Consider the following 5,807-nt stretch of genomic DNA (forward strand, 5'->3'; position numbering starts at 1 on the left):
GAGTAAGAAGGAGATAAGACAGGAAATTATCAAGTTTTCCATAAAATTGTCAAAAGGTGTCGTTCTCCCTATTGGCGGCTTGTTTCTTGGTTCTCTGTACACACACTTGGATCAGTTGGTCGCGGACATGTGCGCTTCAAATGGTTACATGAAAGTGGATTCTTATATTCATGCCGCTTTTCTCCAAGCGTGGTTGTGGAGAACTTTAAAAGGTATGCTCCAAAACCGTTGGCCGTACTTCCCGAGTCTTGGGGTGGCTTTAGGCTACTGCGTTGGTCTAATATGCGCCCAAAGATTGGTTCGAACCTGGTTTGGTTCCTTGACAACTCGCACATGGTCAATTTTCGTCCATGGGCTCCGGTGCATCCATAACTCAGATCAGTACCTTTGCTCCTGCTCCGATCATGTCTTTGTCTTCTGATAAAGATGATATGAGTGTTGGAGAGATGGTGTTCATGCGAAGCTGCACGCCCGGTTATGTGCCATCTTTCTTTCAAGGATCTTGCAAAGCAGTCTCTTACAATATCGATAGGGCGGCTCGGGATATGGGTTTTGACCAAGGGGTCCCACTTGTTCGTCAGCCGGTTGTTCCAGAAGTCTCGTTGCCAACTGTTCTCGATGCTATTGTTCTTGTGTCGGGTAAAAGTCTCCCTTTCCTGCTTGCGGAACGAAATCCATCAAAAACCTCCAAATATAACATATTTTGGCAGGATGAGTTTCTCGTTTTCCATGGATTCGTGAATGATGTGGTATGCGGTAAGCCTTCTCCTGCGGTTTTAGCGAAGCATTCACTACTGAGGGATCCTTCTTCGGCCAAGCGAAAATCCGTTAGCCCGAATGCATATAGTCCCCAAGTGAAGGAGAGAAGATCTAAAAGCCGTGCATATGGTTCCCAGTCAGTTTCAACAGCCCTACCGACTTTCAGTTCGTCTAATATGCGGGTACGTGTGATTTTCCTCTTGACTTTAGTTGGATCGTGTATATCATTGTTTCTTTCCTGAGTATCCGTCTTTGATTCTTGCCTAGGGTCTCAGCAGCCTGAACGCCTTTACCAAACTTGCAAGTAGTCAGAAAACATCGCTTCTCGAGACGGAGGGTGGAAGTGCTGAGCCTAACCGTGGTGATGGGGAACCCGAGAAGGTTGAAAGCTCAGAGTTCAGTGATGGCGAGAGTAGTTCTTCCGAAAACAATGTTGAATCTTCCTCTATCCAGTCTGAAAGCGAATCAGTGAGTCTTCCGCATGTTTTTTTTTTCTTTCTCTTTGGAAAATATCTAATCCGTGATGTCATAGGGGGAAACCGTTTCTGATGATGGCCCTGAGACGGAGACTGGTGGTGATACAGCTTTGTCTCCAATTGTGGCAGTCGCACCGGGCGACCTTGGAATAGATGTTGATCGAGATGAAAACGTCGTTGTGACTTAGACAATGGAGAGTAATCCAGTGTTCGCAGGTGCAATTGCCGTTAGGAATCCCTTGTCGGTTGCTGATGTAGACGCGGTCGCCACTTTCAACCCTCCATACCTGGTTCCTTATCCGAATCATGTATTGATTGGGGGATTTAGCGTGCCATCCAAACATGCGGCGCTATACACCAAGATATGGGAAATCTGCGGACATATCGCCACGACCAATAAGGTTACTAGTCGATTTGCGTTGGTTAAGCGTGTGGAGGAAGCTTTGTCTTCGATTGACGACATGTGCAACGTGACCGGTAATATTGTTTCTGAGGATGTAATATCGAGCTGGAGGTTCCATCTTGACATGTGTGTAAACTTCGAGTTCAATGTTCCTTGGTTCTTTGAAGGTTTCTCTGAGGTTGAAAAGTTGTTGGTCGAAACAGTCGAAGGTCCTTCTGCGGATATGGTGAAGAAGCAGGAAGCGGAAGTCGAAAAATTGTCCAGGAAGCTGAAGTTGAAGAGGGCGGCTCTCCAAAGCACGAAGGAGGCTCTTTCTAAGAAGAGCAAGCCATTGTTGAAAAACTTTCCTTGAATGTATTTCTGTCTTCTGAACTTCTTATTTTTAGGTTGTTTTTTTTTTGCAAGGCAAATGAGACGCCTAGTTTATGGTTTTGATTTCCTGGATTTTTGGGTTGATAGAAAAATTTTACCTTGAGGGTTTTGGATTATTCTTTTGGAATGAATTGTTTTGGAATTGATTGTTTTGGGAATGATGTTGTCTTGATTACGATTGCAAGTGACGCAAACATCCCAGGAAAACCATGGAACTGTAAGTGTTGCGTGTCGGTAGATGACATGGGGTGAAACATAACATGGCTGTCGGTTTCATCATTCTCGTGAAAACTTGAAATAGCAAACCATGTATTTTTTCTAGCTAAGACTTACTCGGTTTCTCAGGTCTCCTGATGAAAATGGAATCTTCTGGGTGTAAGACCGAGTTTTACGGGAGGCACCGCCGTGATTGTTGAAAGTCCCCAGTCGTATCATCTGATAGTCGTCGATCCCTGGTTGGATCATTCGCTTTTAACCTCTAGGCAGTCCCCAGTCATCCCTCGCCGTGTCAAGACTGATAATCGGGTCGTCTGGTAACTGAGTCGTCGATGCCTGAGCGGATCGCCTGCTTCTACCGCCTTGATGTCTGGGTTGAAGCATGAGATCGATGGTTGAAAATTGACATTGTAACCGAAAAATCAATCTCCCACTGTGGTCGCCAATTGTTTGAGGGTGAAAACAGTTTCTGCTGATTTTAGTAATTTCGGGTGTGTAGGTGAGAAACAAATCTAAACCCTAAACAATGTACTGCAAGGGAGAACTTTAAATTCGAGAGATCAATCTGTACAAATACGGCCTAAACCAAGAAATGGTCGTTCCAGACTTGCTTCGGTCACAAAGTGAAGGAGAAGGGTTGGTTTTGGGGAGGCAAGCGAAGAAAGTGTTGAGACCAGAATAGTTGATTCTGGAAGAGTAGTTGTTTCACGACTTGTATCATAAAGTGAGAAGATAACAAATGGAAAGCTAGCAAATGTTTTCTGAGTGTTGTATCCTCCTGACATGAACTTGTTTTCGGTGGAAACAGATAATGCCTATTTATAAAAGTCGAAGTGAAACATACTCTGGTCTCATTAAGAAAGGGAAAACGGGTAAGTAAACGGGAGGAGGTGGTAACCGGTAATCCCTGGAATTGATGTTACATAAAAGAAAGCGTTTCACCACTACTTCCTGTATTTACTAGCCGCCTCATCCTTATGACACTTTCTTATAACGGGCGTAATGTACGCCGCACGCTGTAAACCGCCAAACCAATACCCAATGAGCATCCCCCAGTTTGTGACATGCGTTGATGTCTCAAGTGTTTTCGAGGAAAACATGTAGCACGTTGTTTTTGTCTGGCAAGTTGAGCTTGGGAGCCTTGTCGGCTAGGTGGTGACCTTCGACGGTCGAGATTTTGCATCTCAAGAGGAAAGGTAGTCGTTGATTATTGAAACCCTTCGTTTGATAGCCAGTGGCATGAAATCATGATCAGTATGGCTTTAATATGGCCTAGTTTAGGCGCGGCCAAAAGTTAGAGTTTTGGCTCTGTTTAGGCGCGACCAAACTAGGGCCAAAGGTTGCCATGCGTTAGATGGTAACCTTGGACGGCTAAGATCTGCACCTTAGATGAAAATGTGGTCGTAGATTGTTGCATGCCTTCCTTTTGGTAGCCACATAGGGAAGGCCAGTATGGCATGGCCAAAACCAGGGTTTTGGGCCAAAGGTTACCATGCGTTGTTTGGCAACCTTGGACGGCTAGGATTCGGATCTAGGATGGAAGGGTGGTCGTTGATCGTCGCACGCCTTTGTTTTTCTAGACGCATAGGGAAGTCCGGCATGGTATGGAGCGGCAAGGTGGTTGGCATGCCATTGGCACATGTGGCATGGCATGCCTTGGCGCGGTTTGCCTTGGCCAAAATTAGGGTTTGGGGCCAAAGGTTACCAGGCCTTGTTTGGAGACCTTGGACGGCTAGGATTTACATCTAGGATGGAAGGGTGGTCGTTGATCGTCGCACGCCTTCGTTTTGGTAGCCGCATGGGGAAGGCCGGCATGGTATGGCGCGGCAAGGTGGTTGGCATGCCATTGGCACATGTGGCATGCCTTTGCGCGGTTTGGCGTGGCCAAAACTAGGGTTTTGGGCCAAAGGTTATCATGTGTTTTGCGTTGTTTGGCGACCTTGGACGGCTAGGATTTGCATCCAGTATGGAAAGGTCGATGTTGATCGTCGCACGCCTTCATTTTGGTAGCTGCATGGGGAAGGACGGCAAGGTGGTTGGCATGTCATTGGCACATGTGGCATGGAACTCCTTGGCACGGTTTGGCGTGGCCAAAACTAGGGTTTTGGACCAAAGGTCACCATGCGTGGTTTGGCGACCTTGGACGTCTAGGATTCGCATCTAGGATGGAAGGGTGGTCGTTGATCGTCGCACGCCTTCGTTTTGGTAGCCGCATAGGGAAGGCCGGCATGGTATGGCGCGGCAAGGTGGTTGGAATGCCATTGGCACATGTGGCATGGCATACCTTGGCGCGGTTTGGCGTGGCCAAAACTAGGGTTTTGGGACAAAGGTTACCATGCACTGTTTGGCGACCTTGGACGGCTAGGATTTGCATCTAGGATGGAAGGATGGTCTTTGATCGTCGCACGCCTTCGTTTTGGTAGCCGCATGGGGAAGGCCGGCATGGTATGGCGCGAAAACGTGGTTGGCATGCCATTGACACATGTGGCATGGCCTGCCTTGGCGCGGTGTGGCCAAAAATAGGGTTTTGTGCCAAAGGTTACCATGCGTTGTTTGGCGACCTTGGACGGATAGGATTTGCATCTAGGATGGAAGGGTGGTCGTTGATCGTCGCACGCCTTCGTTTCTGTAGCCGCAAGGGGAAGGCCGGCATGGTATGGCACGGAAAGGTGGTTGGCATGCCATTGGCACATGTGGTATGGCATGCCTTGGCGCGGTTTGGCGTGGCCAAAACTAGGGTTTTGGGCCAAAGGTTACCATGAGTTGTTTGGCGACGTCGGACGGCTAGGATTTGCATCCAGGTTGGAAGGGTGGTCGTTGATCGTCGCACGCCTTCGTTTTGGTAGACGCATGGGGAAGGCCGGCATGGTATGGCGCGAAAAGGTGGTTGGCATGCCATTGGCACATGTGACATGGCCTGCCTTGGCGCGGTGTGGCCAAAACTAGGGTTTTGGGCCAAAGGTTACTATGCGTTGTTTGGCGACCTTTGACGGCTAGGATTTGCATCTAGGATGGAAGGGTGGTCGTTGATCGTCGCACGCCTTCATTTTGGTAGCCGCATGGGGAAGGCCGACATGGTATGGCACGGCAAGGTGGTTGGCATCCCATTGGCACATGCGGCATGGCATGCCTTGGCGCGGTTTGGCATGGACAAAACTAGGTTTTTGGGGCAAAGGTTACCATGCGTTTTTTGGCGACTTTGGACGGCTAGGATTTGCATCCAGGATGGAAGGGTGGTCATTGATCTTCGCACGCCTTCGTTTTGGTAGCCGCATGGGGAAGGTCGGCATGGTATGGTGCGACAAGGTGGTTGGCATGCCATTGTCACATGTGGCATGGAATGCTTTGGCGCGGTTTGGCGTGGCCAAAACTAGGGTTTAGGGCCAAAGGTTACCATGCGTCGTTTGACAACCTTGGACGGCTAGGATTTTCATCTAGGATGGAAGGGTGTCGTTGATCGTCGCACGCCTTCATTTTGGTAGCCGCATAGGGAAGGCCAGCATGGTATGGCGCGGCAAGGTGGTTGGCATGCCATTGGCACATGTGGCATGACATACCTTGGCGAGGTTTGGCATGGCCAA

The sequence above is a fragment of the Papaver somniferum genome, chromosome 5, assembly GCF_003573695.1.
Source record: "Papaver somniferum cultivar HN1 chromosome 5, ASM357369v1, whole genome shotgun sequence".
Classification (NCBI taxonomy): domain Eukaryota; kingdom Viridiplantae; phylum Streptophyta; class Magnoliopsida; order Ranunculales; family Papaveraceae; genus Papaver; species Papaver somniferum.